Raw genomic sequence first — 16,991 nt, 5'->3', positions numbered from 1 at the left:
ACAGGGCTGGGTTAAATCCTCTCTTCCCTGCTTTTTCCTTAAGTAACCTTAGCGAACGGAAACTTTCGAAGCTGTAAAATGAAAATAGCTCTGACTTCAAAGCCTGAATTATGCACTCGAGCAGAGATTGTGACAGTCAGGGGAGGACTGCCCCTCCCTCATCCTCCCGGGACAACACCCCTTGAACAGGGAGGACGTCTCTCAGCCGCCCAGATGATGGCACACACCCTGCCGTGCCCCAGGTGATGTACAGCTGGCGATGGATTTCAGCAGAGAGGCTCTAGCTCCAGCCACCAGGAGTCCTTTTTCCGGAACCCTGTCTGTTGATGCGGCCGGCCCCAGAGGGTCAGCTCGGCCTTCCCCTGCATATGTGTGCACGGGTCCCGGCCTGGTGTTCGCTCACAGATGGCTGGCACAGAAGATACAGTGGGCTTAGCCTAGGCCCAAGTTCTGCTGAAACCTCCTTGGACCCATTTGTCCCTTCTGCATTTGTTTGTGTGTGTGTGTGTTTCTGTGTCTGTGTGTGTCTGTGTGTTTCTATATGAGAGGCAGAGGTTTGGAGGAAGAGAAAGAGTGATGCCAATGAATGTCAGGGAACAATACCATCCCAAGGATAAGCGTTTAGTTGTACCTGTGGCTCCTAGAGGACATGTTCCTATGTCCTCTGTTGGTAGATGCAATACCACGTAATGCATGCTTGAGATAGCAGATTCCACACCCAACAAAATCTGTTCTGGGTAGTGAGGGCTTAGGCCAGAAAAGATGGACTGGATGTAACACCCAAACTCATGGATCTTCAGACGTTCACATTTTCTCTAGTTACGTAGGCATTGCTACGGCCACAAGTGGGTTTCAGTTCTTCAGCTAATCCAAGCCAAACCATTGAAAAATATCTACAGAGTTGGAAGCAGTAGGTGGAGAAGAGGATATGAAACAGTTTAGGGACTAGGGAGGCTCTGGCCCTCCTTGCTGGCCACCGTTCCCAGGGCCTGGTGCGTTCCTAGGGCCTGGTGAGCTCACTACGTCTTGATGAATTATTAGTTATCCCAGAACACATGCTCCACGTGGCCTTTCTTCTCTGCTACTAGGGACCTGAGCTGAAATCTCTCTCCAAGCCTATCAGGGTTGCTTCTGTCAGAGTGACAACAGGCAGAAGGGGTTCTTCTCCCAGGAAGGCCTGGGATCCTCTGGGTTTCCCTCGGGGCCAAGCCCATGCATAGCCTGGCCTTACGGTGAGTCCCATAGGAGGCACCATCGATATCCAAGGTTGTTTTCTCATGCTGCAGTGTGAATTCCCAAGATCTAGGGTTACTGTCGGGCTTGCAGCTGAGCTGTGGCTAAATTCCAGGTCTGAGAATGAAACATGCCGCCCTCAGGCCTGGCTTGCCCATTTCCATTTGTGTCAGTCAAGGTCTTAGGACACTGGTAGCAAGTGCGGCTACTTGCCTTCAAATGTGGCAACGACCTCCTCCCTACTTCTAAGAGTGGGCTTTGCCCCAGCTTTCAGAGCCCGACTCCATGGAGCACCCAACCATCACTGAGCCCTTTTTCTGTGCCCAACAGTGTGCACATGCTTACACATGTTGTCCAAAATAAGCCTTTCAGCTGACATGCAGTGTGCGGTTATCCTGTGTAGCAGATGAGGAAACTGGTGCGCAAAGATGTAAAGTGCCCAAAGTCACCCAGCTGGTGAAGATCAGAGCCCCAGTCGGAACACTAATTGGGGAATTATTTAATGTATGTTTCATCCTTCGATGGATGTTGTTTCAACATTTTCATCCTGGTCCCTGCCCTGTGGCATCCTTCTTTGTTCTGGAATCTCTAAGTGGAACGGGAAGGACGCATCAGCCCTTAAGCACTGGGATTTCAGATTCCAGGAGCCAGAACGGGTGACTCGTCCAGCAGCCCATGCCAGGTCAAAGTTTCTTACCTCCCCAGCCTCTCCACCTTATGATAATTATTTCCTGAGAAGCCTGCAGTCTGCGTGACTTATACACCTGTAAGTGAGATACGTACTGTCAACTGTATCCGCCCAGTTTCTGTGAATGAAGACTAATGTTTTGCTGACCAAGAGGCAGCACAGAGAGCTGCAACCCCCATATTTTGTTTATATTACAGCAGGTGAAAAATCAAAGCGACTTGCCCAGGTTTGTTTCCAGATCAGGCTGAATGTGGCTCTGAGTCTAGGTTAAGTCATGGTCCCAACTTTGCTGAGTTTACTGTGTCTCCCCAACTGCCACTCACCCCTCAGTAGTTGTTTCTCTTACAACAAGGATCGCTGTGCACGCTGATCGGCCCACACCTTCCCGCACCAACCGGAATATCCTGGAACACTACCCTCACCGCTCCCACACCCAGCAGTGTCCTGCATGCTTGCTTAGCACCATCCCAGAAGTCAAGCTTCTAGGGGAAAATGTCACGAGTGGGTTTGGAAACACGAGGAAGCCACAGCTCATAAAGTGATGGGGAAATGGAGCCAGGGCTCGCGTGAAGGCACTGTCATCCTCAAGCACCATCAAACCGAGAGTGAGTTTGCCAGCCCAGGAGATGAGTAAAACCTCAAGTTTGAGGAAGGGCAGATACATCCTATTGTGACTGGGGCCTAGCACACCCCAATCGTAGGCCACCTCATGGCTTGCAAGAGGGATTTGAGACGTATAAAAGGTGTGCAGTGTTAGAGCATCTCAAAAGCCTCAGCATCTCCACGTTCCAGCCACTGGTGAAATCAGGTATGTCGGGCAAAGGAACGCAGCTCTTGGGAGCTTGGTTCTACCTGGTCCAAAACTCTGCGGGCAGCTGGGGCTTGCGCACTGGCTGGCTGGTCAGAAAGAAAGGCCTTGTGTGGGCACCTCTCTCGTCCGTATCATTTGGGACCCACCTCTCTTGGGCTACAAGTCAACATCTGAAGTGTGTGGGGTGGGGGCTGAGATGGGGGTCCAGGGTGTGACCAGAGTCCTGTCTTGAGGGTCCTGCTGGCGTGTGTGGTGGCGATGTTGTCGTGGCCAGGAGCTGAGCGGAGCTGATTAGGAGAGGGTAGCACCAATTCTAGGGCAGGGCTGCCCTGAAGGGCAAAGCCAATGCAGCGAGGGAGGAGAGCTCCTCAGGGAGCAGGGGGCAGAGGCCCAGGGAGCTCAGAGCAGCAAGGACATGAGGAGGTGGTAAAGCGACCATGTCCTGCTCTGGGAGTCGGGGACCATTGTTCCACCCCCGTGTGCTCAGTACCTGGGGATCCATGACTTCCCTCTCTAAGATGTGCATTCTCCCCTAGAATTTAGTATCGATCTAAACAGTCGTTTTTTCTCTAGATGAGTCTTTTCTATGAATTCTCTTACACAGTGGTTAGCATGCTCCATTCCAATTGTTTGATATTTATATAAAAGGTCAAAATCTTTACAAGAGTACTCAACGTGTTTTGGTTCTCGTGTGTGTGTGTATGTGTGTGTGACCACGCGAGCACACAAACACACATATATCTTTACACTCATATTTACCTGTGTATTTACATGTTTGTGTGTGGAGTTTTATATGCTCATTAATCCTTACAACAACTTTAAGAAGAGTACAGAGAAGTTAAGTACCTTGCTCAAAGTCACACAGCTGGTTAATTTTTGAGACAGGACCCACATCCAAGAAAATCATGTTCTAAATTCCACAGTATCTGCTGTGGAAGTATAGTACATTTGTCCTCATTGCCCCTGACCTTTCTTCTTATTCTTTCCTTCTCTCTCCTGTCTCTCTCTCATTTTTTATATTTTTGTTTTTTCTACCCCTCTCCATTACTCTTCTCCTTTCACCCATTTTTCCTCTCTTTCTTCTTTCCTTCCTTCCTTCTATATTTCTTTATTTGTCTCAATTAAAATCTTGCTATGGCTTACAAACTGTAGCTACAATTTATACTGACTCACATCATTGCAGACACACACACACACATTTAATCGGTGAAGCCACCAGGCAAAGGTTGAAACGGCACAGGTTTGAACGAGGCAAGTGTTTCTCCTGGGTTGAGTGTCTCTAAGGTTCTAGAGTTCCTCACTTCAGTGTCTTTTCCATTGCAGTGCACATCCAGACCAGAATGTATCATCCAAAGCAGAAGCTGTGCTGCCCGCTACCAAAGGATTGCTGCCCTCCATCCCAGCCATGCTGCACCCCACCAAAGTATTGCTGCCCCGCACCAAAGTATTGCTGTCCCCCACCTCAGCAGTACTGTCCCCCTCCGCGGCAATGCTGCCCCCCAGTAAAGTACTGTTTCCCCCCACCAAAGCACTGCTAAACTCCACCTCAGCACAGCAAGCAGCCTTGCCAACCTCCACCCAAGGGCAAGGAGCCCTCTATCCCAAAGTGCCCAGACTTTCAGCAGTGCCAGAAGTCCAAGCAGAAGTAAACCCCAGGCATGGGCCAGAGGCCAAGCTCCCTGCAGAACAGAGAACATGAAGCCAACTCCCCCCTCTCAGCCAGCTAGCTGTCAGCACCGCTCACCCCCGGCTTCTGGAAGCAGCCACACTTGTGGAAAAGGCAGCACTAAGATGGCAGCTTCCTGGATCAACATTTCTTATGAATTAGCAGCTGCCATTTCCATTTAGAAAAGGATCTGGTTCTAAACCTTCTAATCTTCTTTGCAGACTTGTATACTTCGCCCTTTTGGCTTCTTGGAAACTTAAGCAACATGCCCGACCACCCTTTCCTAGCACACTTCGTCTCTGCTCCAGTTTTTCAAACAATTAAACACAATTCCGCTGCCATGAATGTGTTGGTTTGATTATTTCGTCATCTTACAGTCGTTAACTCCTGCAGATTTTGTATCCTGCTGCCTAAATAAGAGCCCTAGGAGGGCTGGGCATGTGGGTGCAGGTTGAGCAGAAGGCATGGGGAGATGCACTTCTGAGCTGAAGGACATTTTCCTTGGTTCTGCCAGGGTGAGGAGGAGAGATGGGTACTTTAGCCGCATGGAGACACATCCCCCCATACTTGCAAAATGAGAACAGCCTTTGGACACAAGGGATATGATGCCCGTCTCGAAAACAGAGGCACAAAAAGAGTAAGGGAAACCCAGCCAGGAGCTAAATAGTAGAGCAGAGGCAAATAAAGGGAAATTCAGAGAATACTCCAGGGGCATGTGGGTCAAGATGAATTGAGGACCGGGCCTCAAAATCTCTACCACTTGTAAAAGAAGGGACGAGATTTTGTTCAAGCTACCAAAATGTGTGAGTAGGAGACAGTCTATTTAAAAATCATACATCCATCACACACACATATCCGCTGTCAATATATATATATATTTTTTTCTGTATGCAGGCCTGTCACTGTTGTGGCCTTTCCCGTTGCGGAGCACAGGCTCTGGGCGCACAGGCTCAGTGGCCATGGCTCATGGGCCCAGCCGCTACGCGGCATGTGTGATCTTCCCGGACCGGAGCACGAACCCGCGTTCCCTGCATCGGCAGGCGGACTCTCAACCACTGCGCCAATAGGGAAGCCCCTCTGTCAATAGTTTTTAAAGTCATAGCACCCATTGATTCTCTAGCTTAGGGTTTCTCCTGGGCTATTTTTCTCTCACTGCCCTCTTACTTTCCATTCCCTAAATCCTTGCGGTATCAGGGTAACCTGAGTAACCGGTGGTAACCTCAGGCCCACAGGTAAGCCAAACTTCTTCTTTCTATTATGTCCACTACACCCATACCTTTCCCCCGAATCCTTCTCTCACTAAAAGTCCCCAAATTGAGGTCTTTGCATCTCTTTTCCTGTACCTGTCTCCCATTTCACGTTTCTGGGCTAGAAGGGAATCACTGAAAATCCACAGAAGTGCCCAAAGGAATCAGAAAGGAACAAAACATAAACTAAATGTGTGAATTATCCCCAACGTAGATCGCAGAGCATGTAGGATTCAGAATACGCTAAAGACAAAAGTTTTACTTTTAGTTTAGCATTGCTTCCATGGTTGGCTGGTCTCTTCGTCCTCCACCACCTCTCTTCATGCCCTTCAGCGAGGCTCCATCCATCTACCTATTACCCATCACCAATCCATCCATCCCAAGCAGCAATGATCATCGCATCCTTTGTAAGTACCTGCCCCTCCCTTTGTTTAGAATGTGGGATGTTGTGGAAGCACAAACGCACACACAAGGCTCCAGTAGTCTTGGTTTAATCCCCGTAAGGAAAGGAAGCTCAGACCGTCAAGACAACAAAAATCAGTTTGACCGGAAGACGTCTAATTCATGGACGACTTGGAAGCCACAGATATGTCATTCCTGCCCTCAGAATTCAGAGGAGACAGAGAGAGAACACTGAGGGCTGTTGAGGGGAGGAAGGAGGACTTGGCCATCTGTGTCATAATGACATCCACCACAGGGCTCCCAGAAAATGTCTTTCCAGGAAGAACACCGGGAGAAGGGAGGTTCAGAGCAGAAAGACAGCGGGATGTGTGTAAGTAAGCAGGAGTGCGTTCCAGGACTGCGTAGAGCAGCAGCCAATGCTGCGAGTGCTAGTTGTTGCCAGGAGGCCAGTCTTCAACGTCTCAGCCCCTGTCCATGGTGGAGAGAGCTCATCGCCTCTGCAGCCACCTGCACCATTTGACACCACGGAAAGCTGGGGGGCGCGTTCAGTTTCCAGACCTATGTGTTCTAAATATTTCCAACAGAGCGTTCCATTCAACAGAACTCAACGATGACATACAAAATGAATTGAAAAGCTGTAGACACCTTAAGTGGACTCCCTGAAAATGATGAGCTCTTTGAGCCAATTCCCCACCCTCAGATACCTCAGTCCGCACAGGCTCCAAATAGCTCCTCTCCTGCCTCACATACATGACCTTGCCCCAGAACTCTCATTTGGGTTCTTATTCTCTATTTCCTCACCCTCCCTCCCTCAGCTGATTAAGACAAGGGTGAATTTTGCCTCTCTGGGCTTCACTTAATTTTCTCCTTCACTAATTATCATACTAGGATTGTGTGCACACGGGGTTATGTGCGGACCATCTTGCGGAATTTTCCTTTATCCCGTCATAGTGGGTTTGGATGCCAGATGCATGCCTATGATGGACTGAATCCAATACTTCCCTAGGCCTCCCTTTACTCATGTGTATAGTGGGCAGAATAATACCTGCAACCTGGGGTTGACGGGGAGGGGTCTTCAATGAGACAATGTAAATAAATAGTAAGTAGGATGTAACACATAGTAAATGTTGGATGAATGTTAGCTCTTGCTTTTATTATTATTCTCCACTTCCTGACAGAGAAGCAAGACCCTCCACTTATTACCACCAACCTGACGACATGGGCTCCACACCTTTAGTAAGAACAAGTTGTGAGGGGCAGGGCATATCTTGGGGCCAGGACAAGGAAGAGTTGTGTAGACCAAAGCATCCGAGGGGTGTTCACAGGCAGAAATGGCATTTCGTCCAGGGCCTATTCACCACATTGGGTGGTTGCCCTTTTCTTCCACAAGCTTCCCCTTTGTAACAGCTGCCCATGATGATTCCTGCTGTTGAGGCATTCCTGGGCATCTCTGACCCACAGTGACATTTGCCTATCAATGTACACAGCCAGGCATGTCTTTCAGATGGAGGCCCTACACCCAGGAGGAGGCAGATAAGCTGAGGAAGCATGGAAAGGGCACGGCATGTGCCAAGCGCTCACACGCATAGATACCACCATATTGATGCAGGTCTTGCTACTCCTATTAGAGGTAGTGGCAAGGTGAAGAGAAGCTCCTTACGTGTTCAATGTAACAATGCCTTGCACATGGTGGAGGTGAGATTCAAACCCAGGTCCTTATCTTTGCAACATGGCAAGTGCTCTGACTATGCTAGTGGCTACAAGAAGCATAAAGCCTGGATCCCGTCTTTCTTGAACTTAAAACTCACTGATCCGTTGGCAAGGCAAAAGCAGTACGTTCAAACAGTGACACCTTCACACGTGTTTATACAGGGGTACACGTTCATATCAAAGACATACACGGGGTTTTTATTCAGCATAAATTCTCTACGTGTGAAGACTTCCACTGATCATGTAGAACAGAAGATGGAGCAGTGTCCCAGAGGCCCCCGCTGGGACAGGCGTCGGCCTCCCAGGTTCCCCACGCTGTAGGACTGAGCTGGCTGCCTGGCAGGGTGGGCGCAGGCACACAGGCCGGCAGGGCAGTTGGTGCAGAGCCTAGAAGCCACCTGTTACATAAGTTCTTTTCACATTTTATCTATGGAGTCAGCAACACCTGTGCATACCTCTTGACTTTCAGCCCTATGCACACTCACCCTCGCACACTCAAGTTCATATTCCCACATAGATCCATTCATGACCCCTCAAGTGAGGCGACACACAACACACACAGACAAACCTTCATAAGATGTAAATCACCCTGAGATATGTCTTCACTCATCCACACACACTCAGAGACTCTCCAATGCACCAGCACACATGCTCACGTTGTCTTTCTTGTTCATGTGCATCGCCCCAGAGCGTACAGTTCAGAGCCTCCCCAGGTTTCTGCAACATTCCAGCAGAATATCGACCCTTGACCTTGATGGAATTTCCAAGCAGAAAGATCTCCGGATGAAGGTGATGATGTTGAGGCCTTTGAAAGAAGGCTGCCTTCCTCAGGGAAGAATATAGTTACATCTTCCAAACAAACAAATTCCCTAGAAGGCAGTATAGTGCAGGAGAAGGAACACACACACGTATCCTGGAGCCTGGCATGGCTGGGTTAAATCCTCTCTTCCCTACTATTTCCTTAAGTAATCTTAGCGAACAGAACCTTTCGAAGCTGTAAAATGAAAATAGCTCCGACCTCATGGCCAGAATTAGAAACTCGAGCAGAGATTGTGACAGTCAGGGGAGGACTGCCCCTCCCTCATCCTCCCGGGACAAGACCCCTTGAACAGGGAGGGCGTCTGTCCGCCGTGCAGATGATTGCACACACCCTGCCGTGCCCCAGGTGATGTACAGCTGGCGATGGATTTCAGCAGAGAGGCTCTAGCTCCAGCCACCAGGAGTCCTTTGTCCGGAACCCTGTCTGTTGATGCGGCCGGCCCCAGAGGTTCAGCTCGGCTTTCCCCTGCATATGTGTCCATGGGCCCCGGCCTGGTGTTCACTCACAGATGCCTGGCACAGTAGATACAGTGGGCTTAGCCTGTGCCCAGGTTCTGCTGAAACCTCCTTGGACCCATTTGTCCCTTCTGCATTTGTTTGTGTGTGTGTGTGTTTCTGTGTCTGTGTGTGTCTGTGTGTTTGTATATGAGAGGCAGAGGTTTGGAGGAAGAGAAAGAGTGATGCCAATGAATGTCAGGGAACAATACCATCCCAAGGATAAGCGTTTAGTTGTACCTGTGGCTCCTAGAGGACATGTTCCTATGTTCTCTGTTGGTAGATGCAATACTACATAATGCATGCTTGAGAGGCAGATTCCACACCCAACAAAATCTGTTCTGGGTAGTGAGGGCTTAGGCCAGAAAAGATGGACTGGATGTAACGCCCAAACTCATGGATCTTCAGACGTTTACATTTTCTCTACTTACGCAGGCATTGCTACGGCCACAAGTGGGTTTGAGTTCTTCAGCTCATCCAAGGCAAACCACTGAAAAACATCTACAGAGTTGGAAGCAGTAGGTGGAGAAGAGGATGTGAAACAGTTTAGGGACTAGGAAGGCTCTGGCCCTCCTTGCTGGCCACCGTCCCCAGGTCCTGATGTGTTGTGTGAGCTCACTACGTATTGATGAATTATTAGTTATCCCAGAACACATGCCCCACATGGCCTTTCCTCTCTGCCACTAGGGACCTGAGCTGAAATCTCTCTCCAAGCCTATCAGGGTTGCTTCTGTCAGAGTGACAACAGGCGGAAGGGGTTCTTCTCCCGGGAAGGCTTTGGATCCTCTGGGTTTCCCTCGGGGCCGAGCCCATGCATAGCCTGCCCTTACGGTGAGTCCCAGAGGAGACACCATTGATTCCCAAGGCTGTCTTCTCATGCTGCAGTGTGAATTCCCAAGATGTAGGGTTACTGTCGGGCTTGCAGCTGAGCTGTGGCTAAATTCCAGGTCTGAGAATGAAACGTGCCATCCTCTGGACTGGCTTGCCCATTTCCATTTGTGTCAGTCAAGGTCTTAGGACACTGGTAGCAAGTGCGGCTACTTGCCTTCAAATGTGGCAACGACCTCCTCCTCCCTACTTCTAAGAGTGGGCTTTGCCCCAGCTTTCAGAGCCTGCCTCCACGGAGCACCCAACCATCGTTGAGCCCTTATTCTGTGCCCAACAGTGTGCACATGCTTACACATGTTTTCCAAAATAAACCTTTCAGCTGACATGCAGTATGGGGTTATCCTGTTTAGCAGATGAGGAAACTGGTGCTCACAGATGTATAGTGCCCAAAGTCACCCAGCTGGTGAAGATCAGAGCCCCAGTCGGAACACTAATTGGGGAATTATTTAAGGTATGTTTCATCCTTTGATGGATGTTGTTTCAACGTTTTCATCCTTGTCCCTGCCCTGTGGCATCCTTCTTTGTTCTGGAATCTATAAGTGGAAGGGGAGGCATGCATCAGCCCTTAAGCCCTGGGAGATCAGATTCCAGGAGCCAGACTGAATGACTGGTCCAGCAGCCCACCCCAGGTCAATGTTTTTAGCTCCCCAGCCTCTCCACCTCATGATAATCATTTCCCTGAGAAGCATGCAGTGTGCGTGACTTATACACCTGTAAGAGAGATACGTACTGTCAACTGTAACCGCCCAGTGTCCGTGAATGAAGACTAATGTTTTGCTGACCAAGAGGCAACAGAGAGAGCTACAGACTCCATTTTTTTCTTTATATTACAGCAGGTGAAAAATCAAAGTGGGTTGCCCAGGTTTGTTTCCAGTTCAGGCTGAATGTGGCTCTGAATCTAGGTTAAGTCATGGTCCCAACTTTGCTGAATTTACTGGGTCTCCCCAAGAGTCACTCACCCCTCAGTAGTTGTTTCTCTTACAACAAGTCTCGCTGCGTATGCTGATCTGCCCACACCTTCCCGCACCAACCGGAATATCCTGGAACACTACCCTCAGCGCTCCCACACCCAGCAGTGTCCTGCATGCTTGCTTAGCACCATCCCAGACGTCAAGCTTCTAGGAAAAACGTCACGAGTGGGTTCGGAAACACGAGGAAGCCACGGCTCGTAAAGTGATGGGGAAATGGGGCCAGGGCTCGCATGAAGGCACTGTCATCCTCAAGCACCATCAAACCGAGAGTGAGTTTGCCAGCCCAGGAGATGAGTAAAACATCAAGTTTGAGGAAGGGCAGATGCATCCTATTGTGACTGGGGCCTAGCAAACCTCAATCGTAGGCTACCTCATGGCTTCCAAGAGGGATTTGAGACAGATAAAAGGTGTGCAATCTTAGAGCATCCCCAAGGCCTCAGCATCTCCACGTTCCAGCCACTGGTGAAGTAGGGTATGTCGGGCAAAGGAACGCCTCTCTTGCGAGCCTGGTTCTACCTGGTTCAAAACTCTGCGGGCAGCTGGGGCTTGCGCACTGGCTGGCTGGTCAGTAAGAAAGGCCTTGTGTGGGCACCTCTCTCGTCCATATCATTTGGGACCCACCTCTCTTGGGCTGCAAGTCAACATCTGAAGTGTGTGGGGTGGGGGCTGAGATGGGGGTCCAGGGTGTGACCAGAGTCCTGTCTTGAGGGTCCTGCTGGCGTGTGTGGTGGCGCTGTTGTCGTGGCCAGGAGCTGAGCGGAGCTGATTAGGAGAGGGTAGCACCAAGTCTAGGGCAGGGCTGCCCTGAAGGGAAAGGCCAGTGCAGCGAGGGAGGAGAGCTCCTCAGGGAGCAGGGGGCAGAGGCCCAGGTTGCTCAGAGCAGCAAGGACTAGAGGAGGTGGTAAAGCGGCCATGTCCTGCTCTGGGAGTCGGGGACCATTGTTCCACCCCCGTGTGATCAGTTCCTGGGGATACATGACTTCTCTCTGTAAGATGTGCATTCTCCCCTAGAATTTAGTATCGATCTAAATGGTCCTTTTGTCTCTAGTTGCCTCATTTTTATGAATTCTCTTAGAGAGTGGTTAAGATGCTCTGTTACAACTGTTGGATATTTATCTAAAAAGTCAAAATCTTACAAGAGTACTCATCATGTTTTGGTTCTTGTGTGTGTGTGTGTGTGTGTGTGTGACCACGTGAGCACACACACACACATATATCTTTACACTCATATTTACCTGTGTATTTACATGTGTTTGAGTGGAGTTTTATATGCTCATTAATCCTTACAACAACTTTAAGAAGAGTACAGAGAAGTTAAGTACCTTGCTCAAAGTCACACAGCTGGTTAATTTTTGAGACAGGACTCACATCCAAGAAAATCATGTTCTAAATTCCACAGTATCTGCTGTGGAAGGATAATACATTTGTCCTCATTGCCCCTGACCTTCCTTCTTATTCTTTCCTTCTCTCTCCTGTCTCTGTCTGTCTGTCTCTCTCTCAGTTTTTATTTTTTTGTTTTTTCTACTCCTCTCCATTACTCTTCTCCTTCACCTTTTTTCCTCTCTTTCTTCTTTCCTTCCTTCCTTCTATATTTCTTTATTTGTCTCAATTAAAACCTTGCTATGGCTTACAAACTGTAGCTACAATTTATACTGACTCACCTCATCGCACACACAGACACATTTAATCGGTGAAGCCACCAGGCAAAGGTTGAAACGGCACAGGTTTAACGAGGGAAGAGGATCTCCTGGGTTGAGTGTCTCTAAGGTTCTAGAGTTCCTCACTTCAGTGTCTTTTCCATTGCAGTGCACATCCAGACCAGAATGTATCATCCAAAGCAGAAACTGTGCTGCCCGCTACCAAAGTATTGCTGCCCTCCTTCCCAGCAATGCTGCACCCCACCAAAATATTGCTGCCCCTCACCAAAGTATTGCTGCCCCCCACCTCAGCAGTACTGCCCACTACCAAAGTATTGCTGCCCCGCACCTCAGCAGTACTGTCCCCCTCCCCAGTACTTCTGCCCCCCACCAAAGCAGTGCTTGACCCCCTCAGCACACCAAGCAGCCTTGCCAGCCTCCACCCAAGTGCAAGCTGCCCTGTGCCCCCAAGTGCCAACACAAGTGCCCACACCCTCCACAATGCCAGAAGTCCAAGCAGAAGTCATCCCTGGCCATGGGACCTGAGGCCAAGCTCCCTGGAGAACAGAGACCATGAAGCCCACTCCCCTCTCTCAGCCAGCCAGATGTCAGCACCACTCACCCCCGGCTTCCGGAAGCAGCCACACTTCCGGAAAAGCAGCACCAGGATGGCAGTTTCCTGGATCAAGATTTCGTATTAATTAGCAGCTGCAAGTTCCATCGCAGAAGAGGATCTGGTTCTAAACCGTCTAATCTTCTTTGCTGCCTTGTATCAACTTCGCCCTGTCGGCTTTTTGGAAACTTCAGCAGCGTGGCGGGACATCCTTTCCTATCACCCTTCGTTTCTACTCCAGTTTTCCCAACTATTAAACACAATTCCTTTGGTATGAATGTGTCTGTGGATTATTTCATCATCTTACAGTTGTGAATTCCTGCACGTTTTCTATCCTGCTCCTCAACCCAGAGCCCTTGGAGGTCTGGGCATGAGGGCTCAGGTAGAGGAGAAGGCATTGAGAGATGCACTTCTGAGCTAAGGGACATTTTCCATGGTCCTGCCAGGGTGAGAAAAGAGATGGGCACTTCTCCCTCATGGGACACATCCCCAAAGCCCTGGAAAATGAGAACAGCCCTAGGAGAAAGGGGGAGATGGTGCCCGTCTAAAAAACAGAGGCACAGAAAGAGTAAGGGAAACCCAGCCAGGACTAAAGAGTAGAGTAGAGGCAAATAAATGGAAATTCAGAGAACACTCCAAGGGCATGTGGTGAAAATGAATTGAGGACCGGGCCTCAAAAACTCTCCCAATGGTAGAAGAAAAGACCAGAGTTTCTTCAAGCTAACCAAATGTGTAAGTAGGAGCCAGTCTATGTAAAAATCATACATCCAATGCACACACATTTCCACTGTCATTATTTTATTAAATTCAGAGCCCCCATTGTTTCTCCAGCTTAGGGTTCTCCTAGGCAATATTTCTCTCACTGTCCTCTTACTTTCCATTCCCTAAATCCTTGGGCCATTAGGGGAACATGAAACTTCAGGCCCAAAGGTAAGCCAAACTGCTTCTTTCTATTATATCCACGACACACATCCCTTTCAACCAAATCCTTCTCTCCCAACATAGTGCACAAATTGAGGTCTTTGCTTCTCTTTTCCTACACCTGCCTCTGGGCTACAAGGGAATCACTGAAAACCCACAGAAGTACCCAAAAGGAGCCAGAACAGAACATCACATAAATTAAAAGTGTGAATTATCCCCAACATAGACCACAGTCCCTGTAGAATTGAGAATTAGCTAAAGGCAGAATTTTAGCATTGCTTCCCTGCTTGGCTGGTCTCTCCTTCCTCTGTAATCTCCGTTCATGCGTTTCAGCTAGGCTCCATTTGTCTATCTATTTATCCATCACCGATCTATCCATCCCCACCAGCAATGCATCATTGCATCCTTGGTAGTACCTCCTCCTCCCTTTGCTTAGAATGTGATGTGTGCTGGGGAGGCACAGACTCACTCACAGGCCTCCTGACCTCTTGGTTTAATCCCCATAAGAAGACCAAGCTGTGACCCTCAAGACAACAAAGGACAATTTTACCAGATGATGTCTAGTTCATGGGTGCCTTGGAAGCTACAGATACTTCATTCCTTTCCCTCAGAATTCAGAGACAGAGAGAGACAGCAGCCAATGCTGCGAGTGCTAGCTGTTCCCAGGAGGCCAGTCTTCAACGTCTCAGCCCCTGTCCATGGTGGACAGGGCACATAGCCTCTGCAGCCACCGGCACCAGGTGATGACCACAGAAAGCTGGAGGGTGCCTCCAGTTTCCTGACTTATCTGTCATAATTATTTCCCACAGTGTTGCATTCACCAGAACTCAAGGATGACATACCAAATGTATTGAAAAGCTGTAGACACGTTAAGTGAACTCCCTGAAAATGATGAGCGCTTTGAACCAATTCCCCACCCTCAGATACCTTAGTCCGCAGGTCTCCAAATAGCTCCTCTCTTGCCTCACATACATGACCTTCACCAAGAACTCCCCTTTGGGTTCTTACTCTCTCTTTCCTCACCCTCCCTCAGTCAGCAGATTAACAGAAGGTGAATTTTGCCTCTCTGGGCTTCACTGAATTTTCTCCCCCACTAATAATCATACTTAGGTTGTGTGCACATGGGCTTATGTGTGGACCATCATGCGGAATTTTCTTTTATCCCCATCCTACTGGGTTTGGATCCAGATCCACCCTTATGATGCACTGAATCCCATACTTCCCTAGGCCTCATTTTTCTCATCTGTATAGTGCGTAGAATAAATCCTGCCACCTGGGGTCGATGCGGAGTGGTCTTCAATGAGACAATGTAAATAAATATGAAGTAGGATGTGGTCTTCAATGGGACAATGTAAATAAATAGTAAGTAGGATGTAACACATAGTAAATGTTGAATGAATGTTAGCTCTTGCTTTTATTATTATTCTCCACTTTCTGACAGAGCAGCAAGACCCTCCACTCATTGCCACCAACCTGACGACATGGGCTGCACACCTTTATTAAGAAAAGGTGTGAGGGGCCGGGCACATCTCTGGGACAAGGACAATGTCCAATTGCGTAGAGCAAAGCATCTGAATGGTGTTCACAGACGGAAGCAACATTTCGTCCAGAGCATAATCATGCCATTGTGTTTTTACCCTTCTTTTCCAGAAACTCCTGTGTGATAACACCTGTCCACGATGGATCCTGCTCTTGAGGCAGTCTTGGGCAGCTCTGGCCCACAGTGACTTTTCCCTATCAGTGTACACAGCCAGTCATGTCTTTTGGAGGCAGACCGTGCCCCCTGGAGGAGACTCATATGCTGAGGAAGCATGGAGAGGGCATGGCGTGTGACAAGTGCTCACACACACAGACACCACCCCATTGAAGCATGTCTTTCTCTTCCCTTGATAGGTAGAGCTGAGGTGCAGCAAAGCTCCTTATGTGCTCACAGTACCAACAACTTATACGTGGTGGAGGTGAGATTCGAACCCTAGTCTGTAGTCTTTGCAATGTGGCAAGTGCTCTGACTGTCTCAGTGGCTGGAAGAAGCATAAAGACTGGACCCCGTCTTTCCAGAACCTACAACCCACTGATTCATTGGGAAGGCAAAGGCAGTACGTTCACATAGTCACACACTGACACGTGTTAATACAGGGGTACATGCTCATATCAATGATACACACGGGGTTGTTATTCAGCGTAAATTCTGCAAGTGTGGAGACTTCCACTGGCCACTGAGAACAGAAGTTGGAGCAGTGTTCCAGAGGCCTCCGCTGGGACAGGTGTCAGTCTCGCAGCTTCTCCATGCTGTAGGACTGAGCGGGCTGCCTTCCAGGGTGGGTGCAGGCACGCAGGTGGGCAGCTCTCAGAGCCTAGGAGCCACCTGTTACATAAGTTCTTTTCACATTTTAACTGTAGAGTCAGCAACACATGTGCATACCTCTTGACTCTCAGCCCTGTGCACACTCACTCTCGCACACTCAAGTTCATATTCCCTCATAGATCCATTCATGACCCCTCACGTGAGGCCACACACAACACACACACACAAACCATCACAAGCTGTCAATCACCATGAAATAAGTCTTCACTCATCTACACACACTCACACAAACACAGGCACCAAAGCACATGCTCACATTCTCATTCTTGCTCATGTGCATGGCCCCAGAGCATACAGTCCAGACCCTTCGCCAGGCTTCTGCAACATTCCAGGAGATTATCTGCCCATTGACCTTGAGAGTATATTCAAACACAAAGATCCCCAGATGAAGGGCATGATGCTGAGGCCTTCCAAAGAAGTGTGCCTTCCTCAGGGAAGAATAAACTTACCTCTTCCAAACAAAGAAATTCCCTAGAAGCTTGTATGGTGCAAGAAAGAGAACACACACCCATCCTGGAGCCTGGC

At 49.0% G+C, this 16,991-nt stretch overlaps 1 pseudogene across 1 annotated transcript; it reads left to right on the top strand.

The window, feature by feature from the left end:
• The first annotated feature begins 12,753 nt into the window (after window positions 1-12,753).
• LOC309974212 lies at window positions 12,754-13,144 on the top strand (annotated as a pseudogene). The gene has a single exon. The product of its transcript is annotated as an uncharacterized misc_RNA (transcript).
• The last annotated feature ends 3,847 nt before the right edge of the window (window positions 13,145-16,991 follow it).

Source organism: Leucopleurus acutus (genome assembly GCF_964270905.1).
Source record: "Leucopleurus acutus genome assembly, chromosome: 2".
Classification (NCBI taxonomy): Eukaryota; Metazoa; Chordata; class Mammalia; order Artiodactyla; family Delphinidae; genus Leucopleurus; species Leucopleurus acutus.
The sequence above is the reverse complement of the archived record's forward strand: the minus strand, read 5'-3'. Positions and strand labels throughout refer to the sequence as shown.